The sequence below is a fragment of the Montipora capricornis genome, chromosome 10, assembly GCF_036669925.1.
Source record: "Montipora capricornis isolate CH-2021 chromosome 10, ASM3666992v2, whole genome shotgun sequence".
Classification (NCBI taxonomy): Eukaryota; Metazoa; Cnidaria; class Anthozoa; order Scleractinia; family Acroporidae; genus Montipora; species Montipora capricornis.
Window position 1 is genome coordinate 2,891,878 of NC_090892.1, and position 18,623 is coordinate 2,910,500.

General features: G+C 42.4%; 1 non-coding gene and 1 pseudogene across 1 annotated transcript; both read left to right on the forward strand.

Moving 5' to 3' along the window:
• Positions 1-530: 530 nt before the first annotated feature.
• LOC138018814 (solute carrier family 15 member 4-like) lies at positions 531-7,194 on the forward strand (annotated as a pseudogene).
• On the forward strand, positions 6,169-6,242 carry Trnat-agu (transfer RNA threonine (anticodon AGU)). The gene has a single exon. It is a non-coding gene; the product is annotated as a tRNA-Thr (tRNA).
• Positions 7,195-18,623: the final 11,429 nt, after the last annotated feature.

Here is an 18,623-nt window from a genome sequence, read left to right on the forward strand (position 1 = left end):
TTAGTACTTTAGCGTGCCCTCTCGATGCATGGCATCGTGAATTTGCGTTGCGCTATAAGGATGCGCAGTAGCAATGGGCGCGGAACCAAGACAAGGAGGACGACGACGACAGACTACAGAGAACGTTGTCTAAAAATATTATTTCGTTACTGTAACAATTTTGCGATTACTTTAAGTCGCTCGGTTTGGAAAGTGTGAGTCCACATTCCGAGGTTAAAAGCCTGGCGAAAAGTGGATATTTAGAGAAAAATCCGAAAATTCATCGTCAGGTGCTCTCGTCCTCCACAGAACCTCAAATTTGATTCATTTCACGTCGTCGTCAAGACCAGAACGACAAAGAAATGAATCAAAATGTAAAAAGCACGTGCAGGGCTTGCAAATAAACTATTGTTATGTGGCGTTCTCATCCCTAATATGACAGGTTTCGTCTTCACTGCTTCAGAGACCTGGTAACAAGGCAGACAGGCGTGACGGACGGGGGTGATCAGTATATGCTAGGCGACTATATGGCATACTGGCACGAGGTATATACCGATTACTTCCTCTAGAATCACATGCCTTCTCACATGATGAGCACACAACATTTCTTCGCCTTGGCCGAGAATCTGCAATTCGTTGTAAATCATCGAAGAAAAGGTTGGTTTGATCACGAGTCGGCTGCAAAGTACAAAGTTTAAGGACTGCCAAGGTATTAAACAGGAAGACCTGTGAGCCAGCGATGTTTTAGCCATTGATTGTCCGGGAATCACTGTTTGCAATCCTTTTCCTCATTAGCTTATGGCAGTCGTTTTGAAAGTGCATATAATGCTTAATCATTTATCTGTTGAGCCTAATAGGCCTGATAATCAACGACGTCTGATGCATTGATTTAAATTTTTTTTTTTTTAATTATACAAAGAATCATTCCGTGGGTTGATCTGAGCTCTTTTAATTTGCCTCCCAATAAATTAATCATTTTGATGGCTAATAGCTGACTTTTTAACGTAATGCTGTTCCTATTATGAGTTTTTGGAAGAGAAATTTAATACAATATAGTGAGTGCCTTTTATTATGCTGGAATGATTCATGATCACCAAGTCATGAAGGGCAGGGAAGGAACAATCAATGGAAATCGATGATTGGGAAATCAATCGATATTACGGGATTAATTAGCATCTATTGTAGTGCTGGAAATAACAGTCGGTCATCGGACATTGTCCGACCAAATTTTGAAAATGTCCGGCCAATTTCACATTATGATCGGGCACGATGACTGAACATGTCACCAGCACATCTTGTGTTCTCTTTGTCAAGGTGTTGTCAGTCAATAAATTAGTCCAGTTTAATTTGTCAAATGTCGACAAAAAGGAAGATTTGAAAGGACATATGTCCTCTGAATAAAGAATATTATTTCCAGCACTGTATTGGCATCGGTCATAGGGTGTGGAGGAGGGGGGCGGAGGGAGGGGAGAGGTTGTTAGGGGAAAACAAATGCCAATTCCGGTATTTCTTGCATAAAAGTAGGATTGGTCAGAGGGACTTAACCATTCTGCAACTTGCACCCTTCCTCTCCTCCCATACCAAGCAGTGTTGTATCTCATTTCACTTTGTGAGAGATGGGACAAAGTCTGTTAATAAGATTACTGAGAAATCATACTTTCTTAACTGATAGGAAAATACACTGTACTTGCTCATCCACTGATATGGCAACCCATGGAAATGGCGATGAGACAGCACCTTTAATCTCTGGCAGGCAAAATGAAGTCAGTCATAGCGCTGTTCCACCAAGGCCTGGTGTTCACTTCACAGGACGTGGACAGAAGCTCCTTGTCACAATCTGTATTCTTGTCACAGAGTTATGTGAGAGACTAACTTTTTATGGAGTCACGGCAAACCTAGTGTTATTTTGCAGCAGTGAGTTAAAAATGATTCACCCTGGCCTTCAGTTTACCAATTATCTGTTCCAAGGTTTGTTAATATTTTTGGCATTTGGGTTAAACTCTGTTTTTTTTTGTCATCATTTTATTTACAAGCAGAAATGGATAACTCCTATTTTGCCAAAATGGTGTGCACAAAATCCGTAATTGAAAATTCCATTGAGATCAAGTTGCTCCATTTCAAAAGTTTCTTTAAAATGTACTGAGAGAGATTAGAGAAGAAATAGAAACCCAGACAAAGCAGGTGACACACAGACACACATTGCAGACTTTCAAAACATTTTTGACATTTTTGAGGTTGGATAAACCAAAATACAGCGGTTTCATTAGAAGCCAGTCACTGGCGGTGTACCGCTGTCTGTTTCTGTTTAGTCAGAAATTTGCCTCTCAGCACAGGCTACTCTGCCTTGATTTTCACTCAAACCTTTGTAAAAGACAAGAGTGGCCGTCGCTTATAAACGTTGATTAGCCCAGGCATCTACTTCAAGAGTTATTGAAAGCCCTGAAAATATATATTAATTTACATTACCAATCAAAAATTTTGGGAATTTTTGGTAAATGGCAAACAACGTTTTTTTTAGAAGACAAAACTAACTACTGCCACTAATAATAATATTATTACTTCAGGAACTTTGCTACCTCCACTCCATTGTTTGGTGGATGGCTGGCTGATGCTTACCTGGGTCGTTACAATACCATCTTTGGTAGTTCACTGTTGTATGTGGGCTGGAACAATCATACTTGCTGCAGTACCTTTAAACATTGACATAATCACAAAAAAACTGTCTTGGTCTGATTCTCAGAAACAGCCAAGACTTGCTTTCTTTGTGTGTGCTTTACTGTTGATTGCATTTGGTACTGGAGGAATTAAAGCCAATGTGTCACCCTTTGGGGCCGACAAGATTGAACAGGATGGGCCAAGAGCTGTCCAGACATTTTTCAACTGGTTTTACTGGTTTATTAATGTTGGCTCATTGATCGCTTTTACCCTTGTTGTTAAGGTACAGGAGAATAATTTGTTTGCAGGTTATGCAATTACTGCTGGAACAATGTTTCTTGCTATGATTGTCTTTGTTACTGGTCGCAACAAGTACCTTGTAAAACCACCAGGGGGTAGCCAATTGTCTGAAACTGGAAAAGATCATTTATAACGCCATAAAAAATCGTGATTCCCCAGATGCAAAAATGTGGCTGGACAATGCAAAAAGTCGTTTTGGAGGAAAGTATACTGATGGTCAAGTTGAGGATGTTAAATCACTATTGAGAGTCATTCCAGTGTTTAATGTTCCATAGTATATTGGACCATTTATTTTCAGGTATGAGAGCTGTCACCTCTATCTACTTGCAACACAGGTTACATTACAATGCACTATGTCTTCTGACTGTACTGTATAGAGATTGTTAACTCTGAGCAGTCTGTAGGTATTTGCTTATTAAGTATTTTCCAACAAATGATAAACATGATAATTAGTCTAAAATGAAATAATGACAATTGAGGTACTTAATAGAATAAAGTGCCAAATGGACATCTAAATCAGCCAATCACATTGCATGAGACCCGGTTAACCTGTTTTGTGACAGTGTTGCATGTCAATGAAAAACTCTTGATTTGGATTGGAACTTGAGTTTGTGAGTTAACGAGGGTGCAATGATGGTGCAACACATTTCATTTAAGCTTGAAATGATCATTGCAGTTATAAGCACTTCTTTAGCGGCAGCAACAGGACCAGATGCTTCAACTCTAAAGGTTCGGTAACACTGTCAGTTGCTTTTTAAAACTACTGAACAGAAGAAGGGTGGCACCCACAAAATGTTTGGTTAATTTTAAAATTTTAAGGGCTTTTTCTAACTTTCAGGTATTTTTAGGATGCATTGTGGTAGTTTCTTCCTTTTAAACACTGATATTTTGTTACTTGACCGACATGTTACATTGCTTCAATCATCATTTGCTACATGCTGGAACATGAGATCTATGTTGAGAAAATTAATTGTGATTATATTGAATTTATTGTTTTTTGTTAGATGCAGACAACTTTCCTGATTCAAGCTTCATACATGAGACTTAAAATATCGACCTCCTTCACTGTTCCAGCTGCATCTCTGTCTATTTTTGACACTATTGCTGTTCTCATGTTCACTCCTATAATGGATCATGTAGTGTATCCTCTTCTTCGTTACTTTGGGATCAGGTTTACTCCTCTACGCAGGATTGGTTTTGGTATGCTGTTGGCAGCAGCTTCAGTGGCAGTGGCTGGTGTAGTTGAAATAAAGCGAAGGGAAACAGGCCCTTTTAAGAACCAGATGGTTTTTAATGTTACCCGGAATGCTTCAAATTTAAATGTGTTCTGGCAAATTCCTCAGTTTATGTTGATTGGCATCAGTGAGGTCCTAGCAGTTATCACAGGTACACCTCTTACTATTAGTTCAAGAGTGCCAAAATGTAGCAAAATGACTGTTCACATATTTTTTCAGATTAATTATTGGCCTAAATGCAAAGATCATCATCAACTCTTGTCGCACCAGCCCATAAGCCCATGAAAATGCAAAGATCGTGGACCAATAATTGAACTGGAAAAACAAGATATCTATACAATTCTGATATTTAATAATAATAATAATAATAATAATAAATAATAATAAATAGATACATAATAATAATAATAATAATAATAAATAAGAATAAGAAATTATAATAATAATAAATAAATAGAGGATATTACACAGTGGCGAGAAGATATGAATTTTATGTTCGAGTGGCAAGAACAATATCTCACTCGTTCGCTTTGCTCACTCGTGAGATACTGTTCTGGCCACCAGGACATAAAATTCATATCTTCGAGCCAACGTGTAATATTCTTTTTATTATGTGGAGACTAAATATTGAATATTTCCGATTTTATTGTGTTTCAAAGTAGTCAAGTTCTACAAATACGGCTGGGCTTATAAAAAAAGGTGGGAATCGTGACGTCATTGAACGATATGACACTCACAAAGGTGACATACGGAAAATACGCCACTCGGGTCCCGGATGAAGTGGCGTATGGAATCTGTGAGTGGTTTAGTTCCCAGTAAAACACTTTCCTCCATATAATAAAATAATAATAAATAATAATAATAATAATAATAATAATGATGAGTAATACAAAAAACTGCCTTGTTGGGAACTGCAAGGATATTGAGTAAAGTGTTGGAAATGTGAAGAGATAATTCTGTTAGCCTTTGGTCATTTGTTATGACACACCAAACAGAAGAAAAAAGGGCAATGGCAACGCCAGAACATGATCTTGAAACTTAATAATAATAATAATTATTATTATACGACTCCTTGGTTTAAGTGTTTTTTTAATTAATTTTCAGTCTTTGTGTTTGTCATTTTAAAAGGTCTGGAGTTTGCATACTCTCAAGCTCCAAGATGTTTAAAGGGACTTGTTATGGGAATGTTCCTTGTTACTAGTTGCCTTGGAAGCTATTTGGCCAGTCTTCTTGTTTTTATCGTGCAGAAAGCGAGCAAACATGATTGGTATCCAAGCCCGGATCCAAACAAAGGACATCTCGAGTACTTCTTTTTCTTGTTAGCTGGATTAATGATACTCAATTTTGTTGTGTGGTTGATTGTTGCTTTGAAATATAAGTACAAAATTGTTCCATAACAAGACATTATCACAGCAAACAGAGAGACATTACAACCAACAGAGGGAGATGTACGACTGGAAGAGTAATCAACGTTAATTACAAAACAGGTCCATAGCAATGATTAATTACATGAAAGTTAGAAATTTCAAGGCAAATGAAAGGTATAGATTATATATACAGGAGAAAGGAACACATACCGTGCATTTTACCTTTCGACACACCCATCCGAATATATGAAGGAAAGTTGGGCTCCAGGGATCCCCATGCTGCTAAGTAATCTCATTAATCTGCTGCGTTGCCAACGTGGTAGCCTTGATGGTGTAGTGGCTTAGCATGCCCGACTAGTAACCAGGGAGGCGTGGGTTTGAGTCCCGCTCAGGGCAAAAACCAATTTTTCGGATGGGTGTGTCGAAAGGTAAAATGCACAGTATGTGTTCCTTTCTCCTGTATATATAGTCTATACCTTTCATTTGCCTCGAAATTTCTAACTTTCATGTGTTCTAAACCCTGTCTGGGGTTTTAGAGGCAAAGATACACACTCAAGTGAAGGAAAGTTGGGCTCTAGGGATCCCCACGCTGCTAAGTCATCTCATTAATATGCTGCATTGCCAGCGTGGTAGCCTTGATGGTGTAGTGGCTTAGCATGCCTGACTAGTAATCAGGGAGGCGTGGGTTCGAGTCCCGCTCAGGGCAAAAACCAATTTTTCGGATGGGTGTGTCGAAAGGTAAAATGCATGGTATGTGTTCCTTTCTCCTGTATTTAATGATTAATTAAAATTCAATAATACATGTCAAAAGAAATACTCCCCTCCCCACACTATGTCCAAGAACAGATGATGGCAGATGAAGGTTCATATTGATTTTATCTGGACTTGAACCAAAATTTGTGTTGACTTTAAGGCATATCAGCCATTTGAAAACCCATGTACATGTACATAAATACCCCTATAGCTAGCTCCATGGGGGCTTTTCACGGCCAATGAAACATGATGCTCAGAGCAAACGAGAGAACAGACCAACAACAACAACAACAACTGTTAAGAATCCCAACTGGCCGGAGGCAAACTAGTTAGCTGCTTACAAGTGCAGCCAAGAAGTTGACCAAGGGACTACCAGGATCAAATTGAATGAGTGGTCAGAATGGGTCTTGAACCCGGGATCTCCAGATCTCTAGGTACGCCCCCTAACCACTGGGCCATACCGTCTCCAAATACCTCCAAAACTGGCTTGTTAGTAGGAAAAGATATCAGAATATTATTTTTAAACTTGTTGGGCAAATGAATATATTTTCTTCTCAAATGTTAAGAGAACTTCTAAGCATCCCATGAACTTCTTCCTAGCCAACCCCACCCAAGGTTCTGCCCACCATGAGCCCATTCACTGGAGTAAAACCTACAAATTGGTCGCCACAACATATTGCCCTGTGAGCCTTCCATGCATTCTACATGTCAGAATACTTTTATACAGCAACTGATGAGAAAGCCACCACACTTTTCAAAATGATATTGCTCTTTTCTTAGGAGTTTTACTGGTGTCATTATAATACTGTAGATGTACAAAAATAAGTCATCTTGCATTTTTACTTTTCTATGATGATTTTACAATGTTCAGTGTACTAAATAGGAATAAATTATTTTTTATACTACTGGTTTTGTTTTTAGGTGCCTTTTATATTGTAATGAAGGTCACAGGTTTATCAGTGTTTTACAGTTGTCCACTGTTTCTCTCTAAAAATAAAACAGAGTTTGTTGGTTCTCTACTCTGCTCCGAGAGGTTTTTCCCTGGGTACTCCAGTTTTCCCCTCTCAGCTATGATTTGATTTCATTTGTGCATGACCCCACAAGCTATTCAGCTTTAAACATTATCATGTGAAAATAAATTTCAATTATTATTGGTTAGAACCCTCTTAGAACTCCACTGATACTCCAAGGCAACCTCTTTCCCAGGGTCTCTCTTCTGCTGCCTCAACGACAAAGGAAGCAGAGAAGAGAAACCCTGAGAATGAGGTTGGCTCCAAAGCTAGTCATTTCCATAACTTTTAGAATTTGCAATGATCCTGTCTTGAGAGATGGTAATTAGATGCAATGATTGCTCAACATATATTTTTTCTATTGTCCCTACTTTCTCATTCATGACTAGGAATGAAAGAAATGTACATGTTTTAAGTGCACAAAGTGATATTACATTGTACAGTACCCCACATTTATTATCCAACTGTATTAGTTATTGTACAAAAAACGCACAAAACGAGTACAAATATTCCACATTCCATGATATTCTACGGTAGTTATTTGTATACTTGGTTAATGCACAGTTGACCATGGGGTTGACCATAAGTTTAGTTACTGACGTTGCCCCGCTTGCACAAATCTGTCACACATTCTCAGTTGTTTACAATTCATTTGCTAAAATTTAGTGCCACAAGAAGTTGGATAATAAATAGCTTATTTGATGTTTTGGTGTGTAGTTACACTGAGTATTTCTACTTGTTGTTTGTGTTAATTTTTTGACCTGCCCTAGCGGGCTCATCAAAATAGAACGCAACTCACAAAAATACTCAGCAATACTACACACGAAAACATCTGATAAGATGTATGTGCGTGAAACTCAGGACGTAAGGTGTAGTTATTTTCTGGGGTTACACATAATAGAAATGAATAAAATAAAAACTACTTTTGAACTGTGGAAATAAAATTAATGTTTCCACTTTCTGCATTCACCTTACTAAATGAAATTCAGTGGAACCTCCATCAAGTGGCCACTTATTAAGCGGCCAGTAATCAAAGTCCCGAAATAATTGTAGAACATTGTAAATGAAACCACTGACCCATTGACTCGCAGGGGATTCCCCATTGACAAGTAAAATTGTCTGGCATTAGATTGAGTAAAAAAAATACTAAGTATGGCCGGTTCAGGCTGGCTTGGCGGTCAAAGGGTTAAGCGGCCACCTTTTGGCCATCCCGCTGAGAGTTCTCCTATTGTTTTCACCTCTCAAGAGTTTAATACACTTAGTTTGGCTTTGTTTTGAAAATGTGTTCAAGTAAAGTACAGCCTGAGATAGGTGATGACTGATAACATTCAACACACCCTTATTATGTTTCTCTGTACAATTCCACTGTCACTAAGCTAAGTGATACAGTTTTTAATCTTTGCTCAACATACAAGCTCAGTATAGAGTACGTCAGTCAAATCAAGGAATTCTCCAAAAATGAGCTATTCAGTTTGTCCTTGCATGGTCTTCTACAATTATTTGAGTTCAAATCCTTCTGTTTTCAGGTTTGATTTCAACTACTAAATTGACAGATTGTCTCCCCTTAAGTAGTATTCACAAAGAAATTCCAAACCATACATGTAGCTGCTACCTCTGGTTATTTGTTTTCACTTGACTGCTTTGCCATGATTTGTTGATTCTCTTGAGAAATTTAGTAAGCTATCTTGCCATCAATAATTTTTGGGATAAAAGTGAAGTTTCTACTAAAGATTATGCTAATTTGCGACAAACCTCTATTAAGCGGCCAACCTCAGCCATTAGGCAGGCACTAGCTGTCACCCCTGAGGGTTGCCACTTAATTGAGGTTTCACTGTATGCAATAAGGATTATGGAATGCTTCTTGAAAAAAAAATGCATGTTGTAGTGACACATCATGACATGCAATTATGGTGGTTTGGTATCCTTGACTTTCACAGCGAAAAAAAAAAATTACTGGTCATTTTCTTACTGGTACTTTGCTTTCCGAAAAAACTTTACGGTGGCAAATTCGAAGTCGATGCACCTGAAAAATCTGATTTACTTATTGCCACAAGTATTAACATGCACATAGTATTTGGATACATATTATATAGGACTACTTTGATTTGATTATTCTATTTTTACTAATGGCTACTTCATACACAGCTATAGGCAAAAAATTGAAGGAAATACAGCGCCAATAAAGAGGAAACACTGCGTTAACTCGAAGGTTTAATAAACGACAAGTCGGACAACCAGAAGCAAAACTCGAGCACGAGGAACAGACATACAGACAAGCCTGCGCAGCCAATAACAACCGCTGAGTACAACGTAAATAACGTAGTGGCGTGGTTGCCTCCTAGCTTTCTCCGTAGCACCTCAGAAGTAAACAGAATATGCGTGCAAAGTAAACGTCTAAATATAGAAACTTACAAAGGATGAACTAGAAAAACGACACTGAAAGCGAACCCGAAACTAAACTGGTATACGCACAACGGGTGCAGTCCCTGGTCCCTTAGATTTGTCCTTCTAAATGTAGCGAGTAAAATAAAATTACCACAGGAAGGTGAAAGGGCACGGACTAGTGTTACTAGAAAGAACGCAAAAGCCGAGCACACTACTTTAAGTCCCAGGCCTGATTTTGCCAGAACGGGGCGCTTCGATGACGGCCAGACCTCCTGGGAGGAACAACAGCAGCAGACTCGGGTGGGGCACGCGAAAGAACCGAGCAGTCTAGAGAAGAGGATGGGGTGCAGGGTGGTGGGACAGTGGCTGCAGGTACTGGAGGAAGTTCCTGAACGGAGTCAATATCGTGCACGGGTTGCAGATCCGTGGGTTGTTCATAGGCGGGAGTCTGAGTAACCACTGGAGAAGGGACAGTGGACTGTCTTGGAGGTAGACTAACGGGGTCGGCGTCATCATCAGAGTCAAATGGGGAAGGCTTAAGAAGGCCACGAATGGGGCCCTGCGGGGACAGAGCTAAAACTGTCGGAGCCACTGGATAACATTCAGACATAGGCACCAAGTAGAGTTTCCTGCGAAACTGGGAGGTGGTGAACTTCCGGAGCTCGCAATAGAGGTCCTCACGAACGCAGACCACAAGGTATTTCTCACGGGCTTTCAATTTGTCTCGGTCACCTTTCAAGAAAACTAAGTCGCCGACAGAGACGGCAGCTGAGGGTCGGTTGGTAAGGCCACGAGCCTTAGACTTTGCGCTGGATGCGTGATTCTGCTGGCGGAAGTAGTTCTGACTAAGGATGAGGTGTCTGTAAACTATGGGAAGCTGTTCGCCAGTTAGCTGGTCGCGTTGAGTCCAGACCTCCCGCGCCGAGAGGCCATCACGCCGAATGCGGGAGTTTGTGTTTGCCGTAGCTAGGGCGAGAGTGACGTCAGACACAGGTCCTCCCTCAGGGGACAAGTTGAGGAGCTCTAAACCAAGCTCCTCAATGGCACGCTCTGCGACGGGATTCTTGTTTGGATTCTTGACCCTGCCGATCTCCAAGGTAATTCCGTGGGAGAGGAGAATTGGGTCGGAGGCAAGTGCACAGAAACCAGGGGCAGGATCAACACGGACTGTCACACCGCCATCGTGTAAAGAACGCAGCTGGGAACATAAGACTATGAGGGCGTTGCGGAGATCCTCATGTTTCTCGCTCTTGACAAGGGTGGTTAAAGTGTACAAGGAGACAGTCTCTCTTAGTACGAGGATTAATTGCCGGTGACGTCGGGCAACATCAGCAGCGAATGAGACGCCAATGGACCGAGGAGCTTCCACGCTTGACTGGGGCTGAAAGTGTTTAGGGATTGACTTCACGGACTCACAGATGGGACAGGAAGAAGATACAAGGTCGATGGCCTTGTCAAGGTCTAGAGCGAAGAAGTATCGGCTGAAGAGACGCTTTGTTTGGTACTTTGACGGGTGGCTAAAACGGATGTGAAGAGCTGTTAATAGGCCGTCTAAGACGGAGCGAGGGAGAACCAGGCGCTCACGAGGGGGTTGAAAGGGTTGATGGTATCGCACAACGAAAAGGCCGTCAGCGGCGATTACGACATCCTTAAGGTAGCGTTTCACATCAATAATTTTGGTGGCCTTCTTAGAGGGCCGGGTACCTTGGCTATGGTGCGAGTGTGTTCTCCGGAGGTGAGGACACTCCAGTTGGGTAGCCTGCCAGGCAGCACGGCTAGTGAAGGGCTTCTTGGCAGACCCTTGAAGGACATCACTAACAGAGAGGCTGCGAACAACGAAATCCTCGGGTTCGACGATGAATTTGCAAATTTGGCAACTAGAGTCCAAACATTCCTTGAGGTTTCGGCTTGCAAAATCGGAGGGTAGGTTCTCAACTCCGGCGATATGACGTATGTGGACAGAATAGCGGCTGACTGTTGACAGGAAGGTGGTCACCCTTGAGCTGCATGGCTGAGAATTCTCCTCTCTTGAGCTTTTCATAAGCCTGAACACAAGGTCTGCTGTCGGTGAGTACCTTGGTTGTGTGGGGATTGAATGATATAGGGGGCAAAATGTCTAATTGCCGCGCCAATAGCCAAAGCTTCAATCTCACAGGGACATCAGGACATCAGTTCTTCAAGGCAAGTTTCGGAACCAGGCATGCCCATGGCAGAACGAGTGTAAACACGGATGCCTTTAAATGGTGTCGCAACAACACAGTACTTCATAGATGAATTCGCCAGGGGAATCTGATAGAAAGACTTCAGCAAATCAGTGATAACCTATTTCACGCAAAACACCGTCAACATTTGGCATTAAGGAGGGTTGAGGTTTGCTGTACTGGGCGACTTCTCCGAAGGATGTCACGAGCCGGCTACCACCATTGGGCTTCTTAACGAGAAACGAGGTGTTCAGGTACTCTACATGGACATTGACTTGCTCAGGTTTTGCAAAGACGCCGGCAGCTTCGAGCTCATAGAATTTGTCTTGTAATTCCTCGAGGGTGTTCCTGTTGTACTGTGGAAGCCGGCCTTTGCGCTGAGGAGGAAGGGTGGGGCCGATGTTGACAACAGCCTCAATTTTGCCGCTTGCGCCATTGTATTTAGAGATGGAGGGATTGAACACATCATCAAACTCCAGATTGAGAGCTATGAATTGGTCACGAATGTCCTGATCTAGGCACCCATCAGGATCAAGGATCACACGGGGGGAGAAGGGCTTGCAGGTGGCTGGAGAAGGGGAGGCAGCAGTACGTGTGGTGGGAGGTGAAGTGGAGGTGGAGGCTTCGACAGGTAGAATGTGCCGAACCTGGCATAACTGCTCACCGCTCTTCAGGAGAATGGGGGAGCCAGTCGTGTTGGGGACGCGTACGGCATGATCGACAGATTGAATTTGCTGGGGCGGAGGCCACGCATCTTCAGGTTTACGAGGCATGTTAGAAGGGCAATCCAGCCGCTCTGCGCGTCGGAAGGGGTACTGAACTGGACAAACTCTCCTGGCAGAACGACTGTGCGATTTGGGTTGCGTAGCAGGAAGGATTGGGTACGCCGCACGTTTTGTTGGCGTGTATGCCTGGAGGGTGAGCTGTAGCTGATAATCTCAGTGCCACCTATCTCAATCTGACGTTTAGCAGGGTGAACACCAATGTCGTTGCGGGTCATGAAAGGGTTACCGGCAAGGATATCGACATCCAGCTGACGAACGACCAGGCAATCTAAGTCAAACGTCCACTGTCCGCGGGTTAGAGAGCAGTGGACTTCGCCAATGACATCCATTGGGGTAACTCCATCGGCCTGACGAGCCATTTGGGAAACCATACAGTTGGGCGGCGGAGGCACGGACCATGTTGGAAGTTGCACCGGTGTCAAGGGTGAGCTGCACTGGGTGTTCGTGGTAGAAGGTGTTAAGGACAGGTGATTGGACAATGCTCACACGAAGGGCTGCTGGCTCTTCACGCTGGACTGGTGGGGCTTCAAGGTCACCGCTCTCATCCAAGGACTCGCACTCCTCAGCACCGAGGTCGTCAGGGTCATCCATCACCATGCGTGACCGAGCCCATGGTCGGCGGTCACGGTCAGGTAGGTAGCGACAATCCATAAGGTTGTGAGTGGTATGTGGGCGACCGGCAGTTTTGCAGAGGATGCAAGACAAGAAGGGGCGTCGTCGGGGTTGGCCTTGAGCAGCATTAGGGAGGCGCCTTGGTGTGGTACTGCCAATTCGCATGGCTTTGGTATCTTCGATGCTACGTAACTCATCAAGGAGAGATCCAAGAGCTTGAGAGATCTCAGGTTTTAGTGAAGCCAGGGTCTTATTGCGTAATTCAGAACCGTATTTTTGTTTCACCAAGAGGGGTAAGCCGGGATGTATCAACTGGAGCCAGGGGAAGACGACAGACTGACTGTTCTCCATTGTGGGGGAGAGGTCTTCTTCGGCAGTTACTTGATCTCCATGGTGTGTTAAGCCGCCGTGAACAGAAAAGAGGTTATCCTCAAAGAAAGCCATAAGACGCTGAAACAGGTCCTCAGGTCTCTCATTAGGCTGTAGGCGTATGCTAGCCAAGTCAAGAAAGTGCGCTCCGGAGGACTGGAAACCATAATGTTGACGTATTTTCTGCCATATGTCGTTCAGGGAAGTTGAGTGTTTAACGATGGAATTCCTAGAGATTACAGGACAGACGTTGGCTATTTGGCCGAGTAGTAGGTCCAGATGGGTGTTCCTTTGGGCGGCAGTGAGACGCTGAGCTTCAGGGATCGCAGTGCCATCGTCGGTAAGGCCCCTAAGTGGATTGGCGGCGGTTTGTTTCTGCCAGGTTGCATCAAGGAAGCGAACAAAGTTCTTGTCGAGTGAAAGGACATACCGTAGATCAAGTTCTGCCGCCAACTTTCGTACGAAGTAATCGTCTCGATCTTTGTTAACTGCCACTGTTTGGGTGCTCGAGGCGAGGAGGCCATGCCGGAAAGTTCACAAATCGCTCACCAGAAATAACGGCGTCGGGACCTTGTGAAGGAGTAGATGTCGCAGGATCCAAAGTCCACACTTGTGTTAGGGAATTAGAGGCGTAAGTTAAGCGCTGCCACCACGCCAATAAAGAGGAAACACTGCGTTAACTGAAAGGTTTAATAAACGACAACTAGAAGCAAAACTCAAGGACGAGGAACAGACATACAGACAAGCCTGCGCAGCCGCTAAAAACCGCTGAGTACAACGTAAATAACGAAGTGGCGCAGTTTCTTTTGTTTTTCACGCTTCACTGATATCAATGAAGTCCTCGCTTTCAAACTTGAGATAGTTCTCCTTCTGTTGATAAGAGATGTGTGTTATAATATCGGCACGGATGTCGGGAGACTCTTGATCTCCACCTCGACGTACAATACGTTGGGCTCGTCCAATGAACTGCACAAATTTTACGTACTGGAGAAACTATTTTCGTCATTATTGCAGCTATAGAAATCGGTGGATGATCAAAACCCTCTTGAAACATCGCGACTACTACAACCAGCTTCACTTCGTTGTTGTCAATTTTCTTTTTCATCTTTAGGAGCTGTTGCTTTCGCATCCCAGAATGAAAACCAATGGCCGAACGATCACCGAAGTGTTCATTCCACATCTCTACGGCATGATTCGCAGCCTCTTTATCCTTGCCTATGGCGATGGCCATATGTGGCACATTGCCAGGGAGAGGCTGCTCTAAATTCTTCTTGTCCTGGAGATCCTTGACTTTTTCAAGGATCATTCGTACTGCTTCATCGTGGCTGATTGGATCATCTGGGTCCTGAACTGTTGTCTGCAAGTCTACGGGCAGCTCGTCCCATCTGGTCCGGCGTATTATTCGATTGTCTCTAGCTTCTTTAAGAGACAAATGATAAGCGAACGGGGGGTCTACATGAGGTTCGAATTTTTTAATAATTTTGGACCATGTCTCGGCCGGAAAGTGGTGGGCTTCATCGACGATGACCAATTGGAAAAGATCACCAGATAACTTCTCCTCCCAGGAGTCTTCAAGGAACTTCTGATCATTGGCTATCACTACCTCTTTGTTCCGGAGTTATTCCTGCTTGGAAACATCCGCCATCTTCTCAACCCTCACGCCTGATGGAAGGACGTCCCTTTGTTGATCAATAGGAACTATTTCTCTGCGTAAGAGAAAATTCTGCTCCTCTTGTCCGTCGGCCGAAACCAGTATCTATTGCTCGAGCTGGCTTGCTATTTCCACATTCGGCGCGATCACAAGTATTGGTTTCTCGAAAGAAACTTCTTTGCCCTCTTCCCCGGGTATCTCCTCCGCGAGAAAATACGGAAGGCAGCAAATTACCCCAGTCTTGCCAGATCCAGTTGGCATTGACACCAACGCGCGTCGTTTCTCCTTCCTCTTACAGAACCATTCCCGGAGATTTGTTAGAGCTTCGTACTGATGTTGAAGAAGCTTTTCTTTACATCCACTAACCACTTCTCGGCTCCAGTAAGGGACTGTGCAATAATTATCAGGAAGGGGGGGTCCTAAAATGAGCTTCACCAAAGGAAAAATTAGATAGGTCCCCCCCTCCAGCAGCGTCAAGATTAGCTGTGACCCCCCCCCCCCCCCACCACCCTCACGTTCTCTCAAAATTATGATGTGCACCCCCCCCCCCTCTCTAACCCTTACCTTTAGATATTGAAAAACTTGAGAACAGATACCAATATCTTTTATCCGACAACCCTGCTTGTGCAGGAAGGTTTCTCCGAGAGGATTACAAGCCAGCTCCCCATGATGACAGCAACATCAGACGTTGCAAACAAGAGGCAAATGATATCCAGGAAAAGCTTAATGCTGTCGTAACCAAGTTAGAAAAACACTGAAGACTGGCCTCAGCTGTTTACACAATTTTAATGCTGAACAACGTCATTCAATAAAGTCTCAAGTCGGTTTAAACGTTCTGCATCTTGTAGAAGACCTGGATAGGGTGATGGCTAAATATAAAGCGACATTTCCTATTGGTGCCAAATCTAAAGCATCCAAATCAAGAAAAAAGAAGGAACAGAAGAAAAAAAGGGAGAAAAAGAGGATTGCTGCCTCAGAAAGCCGTAGGACCCGAACCTGTATAATTTTTCGGTCTTTGGGAGGTGAACCCATTGATGACAACTATGAAACAGAAGTATGTGGCATTCCTCAGCTAGAAACTGTAGACCTAGAAACCCTCTCGCTGTTTAAATCAAGAACAGACCTGGCATGTCTGCGGGACCTCTTAAATGCCAAATGTTTTATTGGCAAAGCTCACAACGTGGTTTGTGACTTCTGTGCATGAGCGATTGTTTCAATCTATCATATGTTGACATTCTAAATAAGTTAAAGCATGTGTTTATGTTGATGCAATATTTAGACATTATGGATAGTCAAAGGCGTGGCATCTGTCTATTTGGAAAATGTTTATTTATTCATTATCGAATTTGTGAAATTTAATTAAGACCCCCCTCAACTTACTTGAGAAATCTAATGTAGTGCCCCCCCCTCCTTTCCATTATTTTAACTTAAGGCCCCCCCCTCTGGTTTTAGGGCCCCCCCTCCTGATAATTATTGCACAGTCCCTAACTGAATTTTGAGGGTCTTGCACGTTTACTGAAAGACATGGTTTTGTGACATTCAGCGACAAAATGGCGTTTGAAATTTATTTAGAAGCAAAGTTAGGCGGGAAAATGTTGCGAATGTTGATTGGTTGAAACATTTGACGTTCCTCTGCGAACCAATCTCGTTCCCAGAGTCTTCGTTACCCTTGACCAGCGGGTCGGGTTACGAGAGACTCTCGGATAATCGACAGTCGGGAGGAGTCGGGAGACAGAGCGACAGATCCAGTTGCGCAGGCGTAGGCGTTAAACCAAAATGGCGAAGAGAGTGGAGGATTTGTTTCACAATGGCATGCAATTTTCTTTAGCAAAATTAGGATATCCCAACCTAGAACTGAAAAAGAAACAATATGACGTGTTGGAGCGATATGTCTGGGCAAAAGTTTGCGCTGAATATGTTACCAACGGGCTGTGTTGTCAAGTGTTGCCTGGGATTTTCGATTAGAATTTGTGTACTGATGTAACGTGGAAGTGTAAAGCAGATTGTGTCGCTGCTGAATGCACTGATCCGGGATTAGTTTCAAATGGTAAAAGACTGTCTTTGTTTTGTATCGTGGGAGATGAAGGAGAGCGAAACACCAGACTCTAAAACGAGATTCTTTCCAAAAGAATAAATCATTCTTTTAATCGTAAGACTATATATGTCTTTGAAGGATCTTTCAAGTTAGATTCTTCGTCACCAGGAAAGGTTTAGGATTCTTTTCAAAAGAAGATGAGTTCTTTGGGTAAGAGTTTCCTTGCTGTTCTAAAGAAGTAGAGGTCTTGAGGGAAGTATCATTTTGCTGCTTTTCATTATTATGTATAAACCGAAAATGACTCCAGCAAATAATGAGAATTCTTGAACGGAGACGTAATAATACTTCTAGTTGGATAAACATGTTGATTTTTAAAATATTATTCTTCCATGAACATATATGCTTTCCAAATGTAGGAAATATATATGCAGTGTACATACACACACAAGGCAATACATACAAGCCATAATCACAAAAACAAGTCTGCTAAATTTCACTAAAATAATTAATGTTGCAGAACAAATACAAATTTCTGAAACACTAATGATTTTGAAAAATCTATGCAGCATGAAATCAGCCAAACTATTTAGCGAATGAGATAAGTCCCTACAAATGAAAACAGTTTGTAAGCTCAAACTAACATGAAAAAGAAATTCTCTTAAGGGGATGGTGTGGATCTTAAAGTGAGTGAAATTAAATAAATGAAAAGTGTTACACAAAAACAATTTTTGTAATTAAAATCTATCACTGTCCATTTTCCTTATATCACTTCTATCCCAACAAAAAAAATTAGCCGATCTGGAACTAATTCAAAGCACACACCCAAAAAACCAGCATTAAACAGGGCTGTTATTAAATTTTCACCTGCAATATATCAAAAACTGATTCTAGTTTTCATTTCCATCACAATGTGAGCTCAGGGTTAACAGCTGGTACAAGTGAATGTCCTTTATGGCAGCCCTGTAAAAACTTTCCAGTGTGACAATTTAATTGACCACATTAGTAATAGTACAAATTACTACATAACATAACATGGTTTGACATGGTATGAGTTAATTGCCTGTCCCTTGCCTGACATGATCAAGTTCTGTACTATTTCTCGCCTGTTGTGCGACAAGTCAAGAAATGGACTCAGGTCTGTTTACGTGTCAGGGTTTCCATTAAGTTTTAAAGTAGAAGGGACCTTGTGACGGAGTGAGAGGGCACCCCTATATATAGTCTGGCTTTTGATCTTGAGACCTCCTTTGAGCAATGGCGGGTACTGTATTCAGTGTAGACGGGTGCTA